This window comes from Ursus maritimus, unplaced genomic scaffold (genome assembly GCF_017311325.1).
Source record: "Ursus maritimus isolate PB19 unplaced genomic scaffold, ASM1731132v1 scaffold_28, whole genome shotgun sequence".
NCBI classification, from domain to species: Eukaryota; Metazoa; Chordata; class Mammalia; order Carnivora; family Ursidae; genus Ursus; species Ursus maritimus.
In genome coordinates this window covers 33,731,188-33,747,533 of record NW_024425341.1, presented here as the reverse complement: position 1 = coordinate 33,747,533, position 16,346 = coordinate 33,731,188, and the positions used below count along the sequence as shown (strand labels likewise).

At 41.2% G+C, this 16,346-nt stretch overlaps 1 protein-coding gene across 4 annotated transcripts in view; it reads right to left on the bottom strand.

The window, feature by feature from the left end:
* WWC2 (WW and C2 domain containing 2) overlaps positions 1–16,346 on the bottom strand; it is a 203,976-nt gene that overhangs the window by 128,644 nt on the left and 58,986 nt on the right. Inside the window, exon 1 of one of the 4 annotated variants that reach the window (XM_040643370.1) lies at positions 12,736–13,376. The exons of 2 other annotated variants lie outside the window; for them this stretch is intronic. The gene's annotated coding sequence lies outside the window, so the exon portion shown is untranslated. Of the gene's footprint in view, positions 1–10,007; positions 10,574–12,735; positions 13,377–16,346 lie in introns of those variants that run through there. One more of the 4 variants, XM_040643371.1, reaches the window with a different exon arrangement.

Sequence of the window (16,346 nt, the reverse complement as noted above, 5' to 3'; positions counted from 1 at the left end):
GCTTTGCCTTGGGAACTTATTTTGTGTTTATTAATCACTTACAGATTAACTTTGAAACAAAGTTGTAAAATCTCCCATAAGTTTCCAACTTTAATCTCAAAAGTCTGAAACCTTTCTCTAGTGTCTCTATGTACCGATTTTAAATTTATTCCTAAATAAATTTCATATAAATTGTTAACATTACATTTGCTCGGAGCTTATGTAAAGTAGATTTTTCTGGTACCCTAAAGCGCATAACCTAAACATCTGAAAATCCTGCCAATGTTGTCTTTTAGTATAAACCACCTTTTAGTGAATCTTAAAACAGAAAATAAACATATTATATCTTGTTCTTCTAGCTTTTAATTAGAAGCCTCTGTTACATTCAGTAACTGTTAAGAGATACCAAATAATATACATGAAAAGTATTCCACAAAGTGTTAAACCACAACATTAATGCCTTTATTTTCATTTTTGAACCCTGACTCTGCTCTCAAAGAGGCTACAATCTAACTGGCAAGACAAAGCACATGCAGAGATAATCTAACATAAGGCAGTCTGTACCATGTGACTGGTACAAAATGAAGACACTTGATTAGAACCAGTTTCCATCCAGATGCATCTGAAAGAGTGATGGTCATGCTAAGCTCTCATCAGCTACCTACTCTTCTCATTTTATAAAGCAGAAAATTAATTTGAAGAAATTCCTTTACGTAAATGTCATAATTCGATGACCATTTCTCTGCCTATTATTTCCATGGCACTCTCAAAAAATAATATAGAAAGTCAATATAAATGAAAAACTATGTCCAGAAAGAACATTTCAACATCCAAGGCTCCAGCGGTCCCCAAGCAGGACTCTGAGCTCTCCCTGTATCCACTCCTTCGCGGCACCGCCCCCCCCCCCAGGTTCCCAAACCTGGCGAACACGCTGTCGTCCTCCGCCTTCTCCCCCACCCACACATTCTTCCAAATGACAACAACTCCAGGACCTCAGAGCTGAAAAGTGTGCCCGTGGAAGCCCTGCAGCTGTTGTCAGATATCTGAAGATCACACTCAGGGAAGGGTTTTGAATGTTTTATTCCTATATCTTCTGAGCCTCAGGCTGGCCTGGTGAGCTCGTCCCCCCTTGTGACTCCAAGTGTCTGCCTCCTGAATCTGATGTTTGAAGACAGATGATAGATCAAAGAAGACTCACTATTTTCTAGAGTGGAAATCATTCCCTGGCCAAGGGCATAGCAACTGTTAATCTAATGTTTTTGTCTTTTTTGAGTTTATAATAAGCATCTGGAATATGCATCTGGAATAAACCTCTCACCATTATTTCTGCTGCAGCGTTATGTTCATTTTGTCCAGCAAACCTACTGTTCTCTAAGTAACATGAAAACCTAGTTCCCAAAGAAAATAAAGTCATCATTTTGAAGTGTGCTGTTCTTTTGAAGGTCAAATTGGGGTCCATGAGAAACTGGTTTTACAGCAACTTCTCTACTTAGGTAAAATATCTACCTGACTGTTTTTTTTTTTTTTTTAAGATTTTATTTATTTATTTGACAGCGAGAGAGGGAACACAAGGAGGGGGAGCGGGAAAGGGAGAAGCAGGCTTCCCGCTGAGCACGGAGCCCGATGCGGGGCTCGATCCCAGGACCCTGGGATCATGACCTGAGCCAAAGGCAGACGCTTCACGACTGAGCCACCCAGGCGCCCCCACCTGATTGTTTATATTAAGTAAGCTAGAATCAGGTTTCAAACGTGTTCCTGGGATGAAAACATTATTTTACATGATGTGTTTGATGATACAACTTATAAGATAAATGGCTTATGAGAGAAAGTTGTAGCCCTTCATTTAATACCTCCTTTCTTTATACCAGGTCTTGAATCTCCAAAATTACTTCTTTGTCATAAATACTATGTGATATAAACAACTGGATTTTTATGCATGAAAATATTCACCCCACAGCTTGGGTATACCATGGTCATTCCAAAACTATATTTTCTCAGGATTTCTCTGATGGACATCCAAAAACATAATTAAAAAAACATTAAGTTAACTTGGCATAAAGTATAAAAAATACACAAAACATGCTTTCAGTCCTTTCTCAGACTTTACCAGCTTTATCGTAACACATTTCATTTCAATGAGTATCAACAATGATTAGGTATAATTAGAGCAAAATAATATGTAAAAATGATATGTAAGCCTATACTTATTTGATCAATTTTTCTAATTTTAATATTTCCAAACGTTTTTAAAAGTACAAAGATCTAGACTTTATAAAAACATGACATTTCATAATTAAAGACTTTTTTCCTGCATCTCTACACAAACCATAATTTATTATTTTTTTAAGATTTATTTATTTTAGAGACAGAGAGTGAGCAGGGGGCCCGTCTCAGGGCTCAATCTCACGACCCTGAAATCACGACCTGAGCCAAAACCAAAAGTCAGACACTTAACTTACTGAGCCACCCAGGTGCCCCGTACACAAGCCCTAATTTAAAATCCTATTTCAGTGTGAAAATGGTATCTACTGTCCTTGCTTTTAATTTTTGTTCTTAATGATTTCTACCATAGTTAGCATGCACTCTGACACTCAGGGACAGACAGGGAGTGAACAACTGGTTTAACAATCTCCCTTCTTACTGTTTGCTTTCTTTAAAGAATTTCTAGGCACTAGACATTTTAAAAAGTAAGCTTCAACATCCTTGAAGTAGAATAGACGTCTTTACCTTATCACAACTAAGCCAAGACACAGGGACACTGATGTCACTGGGCCAGAAGTAATCGTAGAGTCCCAAAAGTAGAGCTCTGGGTAAAGTGAGATACCCACTACACAAGAAATCAGGGCACCTAGGGTCAATCTCTGCCAACAGCTTGCTGGGAGAGCTTAAACAGTTAACAATCTCTTTGATTGTTAGTTTTCTTCATCTATAAAACCACAGGGTTTGATTCAAAGTCTATGCATGCTCTAAAGCTTAATGATTTTTTAGATTCTGCAATACTTCACTGTAGATTGTAGGAATTCATATCTTATTTTCCCACTGACTTAGATAGAAATCTCAATGACTCTTAACTGGCAGGGGCCCCTGTGTCCCCAGAAAGAGCCCTTTACTATATCTGGAAGGAAATACAAAGATCTTTATAAATCTTTTTTTAAAAAATTGTTTGCTGACTTCCATTGCCAACTACATAAAATCCAAGGTATGTATGTGGTTTGGCATTCGGGATACCCCAAAATCTGACCTGAACTGTCCTTCCCAACTTTTATCTCCAATGATTCCCTTTCCTGTTCCCAAAGCTACAAACTTTTTTTTTTAAAGAAGAGATGAATTTATTTATTTTTTTTTAAAAGATTTTATTTATTTTTTTAAAGATTTTATTTATTTATTTGACAGAGAGAGAGAGACAGCCAGCGAGAGAGGGAACACAAGCAGGGGGAGTGGGAGAGGAAGAAGCAGGCTCCCGCGGAGGAGCCTGATGCGGGGCTCGATCCCAGAACGCTGGGATCACGCCCTGAGCCAAAGGCAGACGCTTAATGACTGCGCCACCCAGGCACCCCAACTGCGCCACCCAGGCACCCCCCAAAGCTACAAACTTTCTGAACACATTTTCCCTAAGTACACCAAAGCCTTCCCGTCACTCGTGTTTTTGTTCATGGTACTGTCCTTACCTACACCGTTTTCTATCTCTACAAAGTCAAGTTTTACCCAATCCTCAAAGCTGGAGGGACTATACAACTTACCATCCAAACTGGGATGATTTGAAAGTGAAGAGGGATGTTAGCTGAGTGGGACACCACGCCGCCAGGTGTAAACTGGGGCTCACACAAGCAGATTGAGTCATGGGATCACCCTACACAAAGCCCAACTCAAGTGCACATCTACTAGAAATAATCTCTCCCTCCCCTAAAACTCCACTGCACTTTAAATTAGTATCTCTTTTCAATGATCATTTCTGCCTATATCTGAGCTACATGTGTAACAAGTTTTATCCCCCTTACCAGTTCTGAGTCATGAAATGATTCAGCATTATGTTCCCCACGATGCCTAGCATATACAGTGAGTGTTCGGTAAATATTTGATGAATGAATGAGCTCCTAGGTATGTCTAACTGTGATATATTACATTAGGTTGTTTCAAGGTGGTTACATACCTTTAAAATCAACACTGCAGTCCACTGAAAAGAACCACACTCCTTGGCCACGCGGAAGAGCCATCTCCCTCAGAGATGGGCCATGTTCACACACTACGATGGCTTGTCCGAGTACGAACCTTCCCTGACACATCCACCAAATTCACACGATGCCGTATCTGTTGGAACAGAAACCCTATCACCCACTACTTGGTGCGTCAGTAACAGCTGCGTGTCTAAGCCCCGATACAAGATCTACAGAACTCTGCTTCCAATCTGTGAGATGTTTCATGAAGAGCACCGTTCTCCCTTGGCAGAGCCTTGGATCTCGGGATAGAGAGCTGAGATGCAACTTACCCTCCAATAGGCTTCTGACTGCCCTGAATCCCAAAGTATTTTATCTATTCCTTTCTTAGGTTATTGACTACTTTCTAGTTACACATTCTAGGCACCTTGGGGTCCAGATCTGCACTCACTGATCTTTGTATCCCCTGGAGTGCACAGAAAAACACACATAGTACACGCTCAATGAATACTGGCTGAATTAATCTTAAATCGATGAGTAAGTGACTTGAGGTTGAGTGGCCTTCCTTACTTATGTGGAAAGGAAGAATTTCCATGGCCCTGCTGAAACACAAGATATACACTGAGGCCCGCTCTGTCCATGTATCCCAACTCCTTAATGTACAAATGTCCCATGAGACAGATATGATGAGTCTTCATTCTACAAAACCTTATATGGTTCAGAGAAACGGAGAGCACTGTTCAGAAGGAGCTAAGTGATGGAGAGGGGTCTTAAATCCAGACATTCTGACCACAGGACTCTCTTGGTTCACCCAGGCATACTGCAATGAACTTGACAGATACGGCATTTATATAACAGGAAGTATTACAGGTCGATGGCTACTCTCATCCCTGAGTGTCATAGGCTACACCAGACAACTGCCCACAATGTTTCCTGCAGTTCTATTAATTTTCTGAAACAAAGGGGGAAAAGCTCTCATGTGCTTCCAGACGCAGGTAGATCTGACTATGTCAGCGTGGGGGAAGAGGAGAGAGAGAAAGCATAAATGAGAGAAATACAGGGGTCAGAAGGGGAAGTGTGGAGTGTCACAGTGCAGTGCAGTGCTGTGCCCGGGCAAGCGCACATTACAATATGCTGCACAAACGCATCAACTTATTCAGTGGACACAATAAATGAGGCACTTCATCATGTGGCATGTCCACCTGGTGATGGGCTCTTTTACTAAAACAGAACGCCTTACAGATTAAACAAAAGCACTTCTAAAAACTCAAACACACTTACTTTGTGTCCAAGTATATTTCACCGCACCATATTTAAATGCCTCACTCAGGGTTTGGATGAAAAATCAAAACTCATAATTTGTGCCAGTTTTTAGAGTTCCTTCATTACCTATACAGTCTCTACATTCTTTCTTTGTAAGACTAATTAAATTTAAGCCTCAATGGGCTTCATTCCCATTTGCTATGAGGCTGAAGGCATGACAAGTATGTAGCATTTATATAACAGGAAATATCTAAAAGCATTCTGCTGAGATTTCCTTCCCCCACACCCCCTTCCACACCCATTCCTTAAACTGCCTTCGAAAGGCTTGCTGTGTTCTTCAGAACTTAAACAGGAGTCACTAACAGGAATAATGCACCTACCCCTTAGTTTGTTTAGACACCACATCGCCACTAAAGTCGTATTTAGCCTGGCTTCAACAGCCCCTCCAGCCTAGCACCTGACCCTTAATGCTCAAATATTTTAATGCCATGTAGGTCAAATATGCTTTTCTGTTGTTATCAGGGTGGAATTTAGGAGGAAAAGAAGAAAGCTTACCAACTCGGCTTTCCATTCTCCACATACCAAACCCTAATCAAGAGGCCCTTCCAACGTCTGACGTGTTTGTGGCTCCGACTCTCCAAGTCAGGAGAGGCCCTTCCACCCCCTTCCACCTCTCTAACCCTTGCTCCCTCACCCACCTCCTATCAGCTTTGCCCAGCCTTGGTTTGAGTTCCCATGGGCGTTTACCCAGTGCAAGTAAGACTCGGCGACAAATGGAATGTGAGGTGCCCGGCTCAGGAATGTCTGTTTATGGGACACTCGAGGTAAGGATTGTCAGGACAGTGTTTAAAGGATTCTAACATTTATCAGCGATCAGTACCCTCTGTCACAGCACCTCATAACAGCCAGTAGTACTTCTGGTTTATTAAACGTCTCAAGTGTGCCTTTTCGACAGGATACCACTGGTCAAGAAAAAATCCTTAAGGTAATGAGAATGCGGATGTTGCCACACTGGAGGCTGTCACACACCACTGGCACGCTGCCAGCCATAGTCGGCCTGACTTTTGAACAGTCTATCTGTGACCCCAGAAGCCAATGAATGTCAAAGAATAGCCAGAGGTCTGGCTCCACTGAGGGACATCTTCATAATAGTTGGGTCAAGCTGGTCTAAACCCGATCTATTCCAGCACCCATACCCACAAGAAAGGACTTCTCTGCCTGCTCCAAAGCCACACAAAACTTCTCTCCAACCATGTAGACTGGTTTCAGGGTTTCCCAAAATATCCCTGATTTTTAAAAAAGCAAGCATCTCTAAGTTAGTTCTAAGCTTCTCTATTTTTGAAAGACCAAGTCCCAATCTCTTCTGTTTCCACTTCTTTCTGACCTGTTAAAAAAGGTCAAATCACACAACGCAGAGGACACTGAACTGCATTAAGTCCTAACATTTTCCAAGCAAAGTAACAGGCAGTTTAAGGTACTAAATGAAATTTAGAGCAGAAAGTGAATTTCTCATATGGATCTTCTTCATTGCTGCTCACAGAAGTTATTTTGTCCGAACTGCAAAAGAGAATTTTAATTTCTGTTCCATTTTCTCATTACCCTCAAAAACTCTAAAAGTACCATTTTGTTAAATTGAGTCAGTCCCAAATGAACAGAGTAATTCGGTAACTTGGCTCAATTGTCCACAGAACACTAATTTCATTTTATCTAAAATTAATACAACCTGCAACATTAAAGCAAACCACTCCCTCTAATCTCGCCACCTTATTTTATGATTCAATTCTATGTATAATTACGTTATAAGATTATAAGGCACCTAATAACTCGATCACTAATCACTTTGGCATTATGGCCTAGGAAATATCCCAGGTCTCCTGACAAAACTGAAAACATCTAGAATACAACCTTGCTTAGACTGGAGTTAGGCTCCAAGAGCTCCCTTGTGAGTCAGCTGGTTAGTGCCCAGGTTACTTACTTGGTTAGGCCCCCAAACCAGATGGCAGAAGTCTTACCCTCACAGTTTACCTATATAAAGGTCTCTGTGTCCCCTGTACCATCTGCCAAGCTTTTCCACTGCAAGAAGGTCTGTCATTCTGCTCTCATTACCCTCTCATCGGTGGACTCTGGACCTCTCTTCCAGCTGCAGCCCAGGGCCAGCAGGGTAACCCTCTGCACATTTCCCAAGAAATTACTTTCTCATGTTTCGGTGGCCACATGGAGGGGTCTGCCTGCTACCACTTTTCTTTACCATCCAGAGTGGCTGTCCTTTACAGCTCACCGGGAAAACAGTTTAACAAGCTTCACCTCTATCTTCTTTTGTGCCTGATGCAAATCGCTGGGCTATCCTATGGCTTTTCACTGCTGGTCACTCAAGGAAGCGGGCTGCTTTTCCTTGAAGTCATGTCATCTCACCAAGGGGCCACAGAGAAGAACAAAAATTGAACAGTGGGAATAATGAGGCTTCTTGGAGCACAGATGAAAGATGAACATGTTTGAAAAGGCAAAGGCCTTGATGAGACCCTGGGACTGTGGCTGAGACTCCAAGCACAGGCTGTAGAAAGCAAAGATAACCACTGAACTACATGGACTAGACAAGGGGAGGACAGCAATGCTACTGGGGAAGGTGGGGATGGGGCCTGTGTGGAGCAGGGGGTGGGCAGCGAAAGGAAGAGTTGACACAGGAGTAGAGCACGTTCTCATGAGTCAGACAACCTACAAGTCCCACAGAAAACAACTCTGCCAACTCTGCGGACTAGAACAAGGACAGGGAAGAGGGGGCAATCTCAAACCAGGGCAGTAATGGCTTGTTAACAGGAAACACCCTTCAGACCCTAACAAATAGCTAGATACAGACAATAAAACTGCTGACAATGGCTGCCGAAGGCAAAGGAAGGCAAAGAACTTCCATCTCGAGTACGAGCAATCCTTGCATTGGCCGGTAGTGCTGCGCTGTAAAAATGAAGGGTGCCAACAGAACCATGCAGATTGATCTTCCTAATCAACGGGGAAAAGCTTACAACTGTTCCATGACCTTTGAAAATTTTATTCAAAATATTAAAGGCTCTCTATGATGTAAAGAAATGAAAAAATGGTGTTCACTTAGTATACTGCAATTTGAAACATCAGAAACTGGGAATTAAAGTGTGTATTTCTTTGTAAAAAAAAAAAAGTATATATATAGATATAGATATCTATATATATATCCAAAAAAAAGAAAAGAAAAACATTATCAAGAGTAGTTTGAACAGGGCTTGCCTTCTTCAGGTTGCATAACTTAAGATATGAAGGGAGACTCTTTTCTATACCTTAACGAACTGCCACACTCTTTCTAAGTTTGGATTGGCTGCCAACATCTTACTCTTTGTGCTTTCACAAATGATCCCTGAGAGCTCCTTTAATGTGAAGGTATATGGTGGCATCACTTCCTCTGGGACATCTTCATCCTTTCCGTCAGCCACTTGCCTCATTTATGCCGAAAAACTTGCCTTCACCAAATTCCTAGAGCTACATATCTCCTCCAGTCTCTCCAGTGGTGGCAATGTCAACACTCCCTTGGTCAACTATCTCTTCTGTAACTCTATTTATGTTCGACTCCAATCCTGCAAGGTTATTTGTACAGTGTGGTAAAAGTTCCTGCCATTCTGCACCTGTTCCTCACCATTACTTCCTGCTGCGATGCTTGGACATTTTCTAATGCATGCTGTATGTCGTATTTCTTCCAAAATTCAGCTACATAAAATGCATGCTCTCCAGTTGTAGCACCAATAACCCATCTAACAGTCCATTTAAGATAATAAGCTTTAAAAGCTGAAAAAACTCCTTGGTTCATTGGCTCCATTAATGAAGTTGTGTTAGCTAGTAAAAGTTTTCCCATTCATTCAAGTCCCCAAGAGAATCAGGGTGACCTGGAGCATTATCTAACAGTAGCAATTCTGCTTTAAAAATTAAATTATTTTGCCTAGCTCTGAACAAAACCACAATCGAAACAAGTTTTGAAACAATGATACCGTAACCCCCGATCTTTTATTTGTGTGCCAAGTGACAGGTCCAAAATGTCCAAAAGATGCTTTTTTGTGATTTTTGAATGCTCTGCGATTCTCAGACTGATAGATAAACAGGGGTTTTAATTTAAAGTCCTAATAGAAAAGCCACTCTGTGTTGAACTCCTTCACAGCCACTTTGAGATCTGACATCTTTTGTGGCCCAAGCTCCCGACAGGGTTGCCTTCCAACATGTCTCACGGACACTAAATAGTTGACAATGACGATCTTCAACCGCCCTTACCTAATCCCTGGAATCTGGATGCAAAATTCTCAGCTGACCCACTCTACAGCTTCACCTGATGGTTCGACATTAATCCATCCACGCTGACTTCTGAATGATGAAGCCAGTCTTTCCTCTTTAATATCCATGCAGTTACTATTTTCTCTCCATGTGGCAACTAACTTCAATGAGAAGTTGAACTGATTAAGCCTGAGTGAGACCTAAACTGATTGCGACTTTTTAAAAGACAGTCTTCAAACCAAAAGAGAAGTAAACATTTCATTTTAACCATAAGCCACTTTCTGTTCCCGGTACAGTTTAAACTAAAAGATGCTGAGGTGACTTTACCTGGTTTTCACATTCACAGGACATTTTCATTACTTTTTCATTTCATCCCATAGCTTCACACAAGCTGCGATCTCAGCTCATCTTGGCTTTGCTGTCAATGTTTTCAAATCTTCAGATCCTTCCAATTTCACTTCTAACATGATTGCTTTTCATTTCTTTGCTGCATTTTCATTTTTGTTGGCCAGGTCCCCTTTTCAATTATTCATCCTTGTACAATGCTGTGTGGGTTTATCACTGAGCGACAAAGAGGCAATACAACTACACGCTTTGCTGTCTGTGAACAGAGTAACAGACACACAGCGACTTGCCATTGAGAGCTGAAAAGGCACTGTGCTTTGTCACTGATCATGGTGCATGGCTGTTATTTATACCACAATCTGTGGACTGAGCAAAGTCTGTACTGTATGCAGGCCCAGCCAACGTACTGGGGTGCAGTACGTGACAGGTGAAGCATGATAACTTATGTATGTGCACATCAGAATCATGCAGAGTGAAGATTGCCTCATTTCATCCCAATCCCTGCGTAACAATTACTTAGCCCAATGAGGCTAAAGATTTAAAAATGTGACTGAAACAATGAAACTTAGGGAAAGTAAAAAGAACCCTAAGCTTTGACCAAACAGGTCATAGAAGTCATATGGAAACAGAAGAGAAGAAAGGGTTATAATAAAATTTCACTATGAAGTACATTAATTGACTTATTGTGATTGAAGTATTTTAGAAAAAGGGAAAAAGGAATTCTGCACGGAAGGACCTGAGCGGCAGTGATGGAGGGGAAGCTGTGTAATGCCAAATCTCCCGACAATCCTCCAAAATACAAAAAGATAATTGTAGGGGCGCCTGGGTGGCACAGCGGTTGAGCGTCTGCCTTTGGCTCAAGGCATGATCCCGGCGTTATGGGATCGGGCCCCACATCAGGCCCCACATCAGGCTCCTCTGCTATGAGCCTGCTTCTTCCTCTCCCACTCCCCCGGCTTGTGTTCCCTCTCTCGCTGGCTGTCTCTATATCTGTCAAATAAATAAATAAAATCTTAAAAAAAAAAAAAAAAAAGAAAGAAAAGGACATTAGGACAGAGACACACAGAGGGAAGACCGTGAGACAAGTGTCAGAAGAAACCAACCCCGCTGACCTTGCTTCCTCCTCTCTGACTTCCGGCCTCCCAAAGTGTGAGAAGATACATTTCTGTTGTTCAAGTCATCCAGCCTGTGGTACTTCGTTACGTCAGCCCTAGCAAACAAACGAGGCCCCCAAACCCATTTTCCCCACAAGTCCTGTGGTTTTTATTGTGCGATCTGGCACAGCATGATGATTTTTTAGGAATGCCTACGTTGCATTATAGCAGAACTGACTGTATCCCTCTGTCCCTGCTGTAAGCGGTCACAGGAACAAGGAGATTCCAGAAAGAACAGGGTGGAAGAAAGAAGGGAGTGGTGGCTGTGGCCTTCAAGACTGATCTAAGGTCACTGCCTCTGAGAGAAAGTCCACCCTAAACTGAGGGGTTAGAGAGACAACTACAAGAAAGAGGCGAACTTAAAAGTACATCCCAGACACCAGGAGGCAGTCTTGCAAAGGCAACTATTTGGGGGAAAATAAAGTAAAAAGGAGAGTTACGCTTAGGAAGTGCATGGTAACGTTTTAAAAAAGGGAGAGAGGGGAATTTAGAAACCTGCAAGAGAAAATAACTTTTCCACCACTGGGGGACACATAAATCCTCCCTGTCTCCCTCCAGCCATCCAGTGAAGCAGCCACACCCGAGGACACTGTCAGAACCCTGACAGAGTCCCCCTCACACGAGGGCCCGAAGTTAACCTCACCGGCAACAGGGAGAGACAGCACACATACCCTCGGACACGATGCACTGGAGAAGGACACAAGGTCACTTCTGGAATATTTGTAGCAAAAATGCATAATCTGATTCTGATCACAATTAAATATGGGACAAACACAAATTGAGGGACATTCGTTATAGCAAATGATCTGTACTCTTCAAAAATGTTAAATTCAGGAAAGACAAATACTGAGAAACTATTCCAGATTAAGGAAGAATAAAGAGACATTACAATTAAATAAAACAGGTGAGCCTGAATTGTAAGAGTGGACTGGGGGGTTGGGGTGGGGGGGTGTCCTATAAAGGACAGTAAGTGGGGGCAATTCAGCACAATTTGAATAAAGTACATGAAATAGATCATTGTGCTGTGACTATGTAAGAGAATGCCCTTCTCTAGGAAATGCAGACTGAAGTGTTGAGGGCTGAAGGGTATCATGTCTGCAACTTAGTCTCAAATGCTTCAGAGCAATAATTAGTGAGGCAGGGAGGAAAAGGGGAGGAGAGAGGGAACGATGAAACGAACATGGTGAAATGTTAACATTTGAGGAATCTCAGTGAAGGGTGCACCGGAATTCTCTGTACTCTTTTTGCAACTGTTCAGGGAGTATGAAATGACTTCAAAATAAGAAGTTAGAGAAAAAGATAAATTTTGCCCAGCCTTCCAATGTGTACTTTCTGGCCAAGTCCTTAATTCATCCACTGGGAACAAAAAGCCCATGGCAGTGTAGACAGGAGTATAATTAAAGAACAAAGAACAAAAGAGAATTGGAAATTCACAAATAACACTAGCACATCCTCTTAAAATCTGAATTCAGAAATCAAAAAAATAAAATAAACAACCTTTTAAAGTAATCAGGCTCTACACTACAGGTTGGAAAGTTCTGATTTAAATCACCAACCTTGCCAGGTGGCACAGGAGTAAATTACTTCAGCCTCTCCTTGGGGGTTCTTATGACGACGACTGTAGGTAGATTCTGTGCAGCAGGCACTCATATGGAGAAGAACAAAGCAAAAAGTTTCTATTCTATGACATATTTCTAAAGTACATGTTATTACTTGCAAGTGCGTATGATGCAACAGACTGCCGACGGAAGAAAGCACAATGGCGTAACTCTTACGTAACTCCACTCCAATACCAGCACGAGACCCAGGCACCCGTATCAGCCCTCGCTCACTCTAACATTATCTCCACTAGTCTCCCTCCTGCCAATCACTCTCCCTTTCAATCTCTCTAGCTACCTCGTCCAGATTTCACATTCTAAAATACACCTTCCATGCCGCCACTCTTTGATCAAAACACTTCAAAAGACATTTATAAATAACCAGGTTCAAATATCTTACCCCAAATACCCAGAGTCTCCTACTCTCTAGTCTTCAGCTTCTTCTCCAGCCTTGTTCTCCAATCTCCTTTCACCCAAGACAAGCCCCCCTGTCTATGCTGACCCCCTAACACTTGCCTGGACGATCCTCAAAGCCCATCTGGGGGCCCACCACCTCCATGAAGGAAGGGAGAAAGTTCTGATTTTTTTAATTACCAGTTATCTAATTCCTGCCCATCAGTCCCCCTTCTTTCAGTCTTTAATCGCTCCAGCTTTGCAAGTAACTTTGGCACGTGCTGATTCTATAATACGATGGCGCTACAGCAGCTGTGAGAACACAGAGGTATCGAAGGGATGTCAGTTCTCAAAGAAGCATAAAAACCAAAAGTGGCCCGGGGAAGAAGTGGTGTTTACAGTCTGAGAGAAGGGGCCAGAGTGTAGGTAAGGCAGCACTGGGGGGCATGGTGTTCCCGGCACACCGCCACTGGCTGTATAACATAGCCCACCCAGGGAGGGTCTCGTGGTGAGTCAGCAGCTATTGCCATCACAGAGAGAAGGGTGAACCCCATCTAATCCAGTTCAAATGACAAAAAATTGTTTAATTCAATAAATCTAAATTAATAAAACATTGCTACATTTTTGAGAGTACAGCAGTAACAAAGGGTACATCCCTATTGAAGACGTATCCGTTTGTTACAGAAATGGAGATCCTGCTGCTGAGTCCAGAAATCCAGCACTGGGGAAAACTCAAAGGCTGTACGTGACCTCTCTCTCCTCTTCAATCAGGACAAGGGCTTCAAGAACATTTCAAGATATTCCCTAGGGGCGAGTAGACAGTGATGGATGTTAACTAGACTTCTTATGGTGATCATTTCACAATACACATAAATATTAAATACACACAAATATTGAATCATTATGTTGTATGCCTGAAACTAACATCATGATGCAGGTCAATCACATCTAAATTTTAAAGGTTAATTTTTTTAAAAAAAGAAATTCTTCAATTTATTTGTTTATTTTAAGTAGGTGACACACCCAGAGTGGAGCCCAACACAGGGCTTGAACTCACAACCCTGAGATGAAGACGTGAGCTGACATCAAGAGTTGGATGCTTAAGTGACTGAGCCACCCAGGCATCCCAAAAAAAGAAATTGTCATTGCAGTCCAGTTCCACAAAACCAAGAGCCCAGCTCAAATGAGAAAAATTTTAAATGTGTTCCCCTCTTTTATTTTCCTCTAAAATAAAAAGAGAGAAAAAGTAATTGAAAAGATGACATCTACAACCCTCCAAGCATCTCCAAGGATAAAATTCATCCTAAGCCAAGACAACTACTCCCTTTATTCCCTATAACCTGTTTCCACATGTGAAAATCATTCATTCTCTCCCCACAGTGGACTGAGCTCTTTGCCAGCAAACTGTTATTTATCACTATATCAGCAGCTCCCAGCCCAATTCACAGGCTCAATATATGCTTATAAGAATATTTAGCCAGGATGGTAGAATACAGCAAAAGTAGGTGACCATTTCAATGTAAAATGTTTCATTAAAAAAAAAAAAGAAAAAAGATATTCCCTGGGGACCAAAATCTTCAGGAATGGCATGTGAGCCAGTCTTCCCAATTCAAGGTAATCAAAGTCACAGTTAACACATGCAGGTATCTGATCACAGAATCCTACCGACAAACCTTTGAGTTAGGTCCTCCTGTAACTTCACAGAGGAAGAAACTGAGGCCCAAGAGAAGTTAAGTAACTTGCTCCAAATCACATAGCCGGGGAGGGGTAGAGCCAGAATTGGAACAGATGGATCTCCAAAACCCACACTTTCAATTGTTATGCAAATGAAAATGCAGCAAAAAGATCACATGAATGAGGACTAAAGAATTAACCACAAAGTGTAATATTTTAATTGCATACCTTATGGTCAATACTTACAATGCAGTCTAATTTAAACAGTATTAAATGATGATTTGGATTTTTAAAATTTATTATTTTGCGTTTAAAAGCTACCTTAAGTCGTCGTTAAATAGCGAGCCCATTAATCATGATTACTTGTAGGACAATAATAATTACTAAAAACTGACTTTTCAATTATAAGTTTAATCAAAATAACATTAATATAGGATGGATATTTTCCTTTAATAACAACAATCATTTTTAAGTAGGCACACAGTTTAAATGTTTAATTATTTTAGTTATAAATGGAATTATAGTGTCTCTTAACACCAAAAGGAAATAAACACACACAAATAGAACATTTTAGCTGGGCTACCAGGAAAAAGTATCTGGTATACTCAGTCTTCATATTCCTTTTCCTGAGAGGTGGTGAAGCACAGAGGGCTCCGTCCAGGCCTTGAGGCAGGGCTTGGATCCCAGCCAGTCCATTCTCCACCCCTGTGACCTCAGGCAAGGTACTTAACCTCTCTGAGCTTTGCAAATAACACCAAAAGTCTAAAGTTATTTTGAAGATAAAAAATATATAATATACACAAAACAGCAGACCTAAAGGAAATAAATGTTAAATTCTTTTCTTTCTTAGAAGAGAAACAAAAAGGGATAACTTTGATCTCCGTGTATCAGTAAGTCCAAACTACATTGATACTTTCCAGAGTCCAAGAGAGAAACAATGTTTCTCCATCCCCACTGTCATTTGTGGAACTTTGAGGAAAGTAACTGCATTAATATATCCCAATTCTAGATTCCAGTTTATATGGATGGCTTATATACAAATATTTACTTTAAGATTTAATTTTTGAGATTATTGTTTTAAAAATCTTTTTTTTTTTAATTGACAACTTTGGCCTCCGTGATGACTTTAAACTCCTTAAGACGGAGCTCTCTTCACCTAACCCACTAAAGCAAGAGATAGGACCAGATGATATTTAATGGTTTCATACAGCAAAATAAGGCTTTAGTTCTGCCAACAAACAGGAATAGATTAAAAAAAAAAAAAAAAAAAGGAAAAGAAAAAGAAAAAAAAAAAAAAACCTGCATGGTGACTTAAATGAAAAGACAACATCCAGTCTTCCGAAAAAAGGATCCATCAGTAACAACAGGGTAACAACTAACAACTTGTAGGCCAGGGCCACTGGCTCTTTGTCCAAAGCAAGAACCAAGACATGTGTCTATCAAATGGCTCTCACCAGACGGCCGGGAAAATCCTCTAGCAAATAATAGCTCTTAGCACTCCA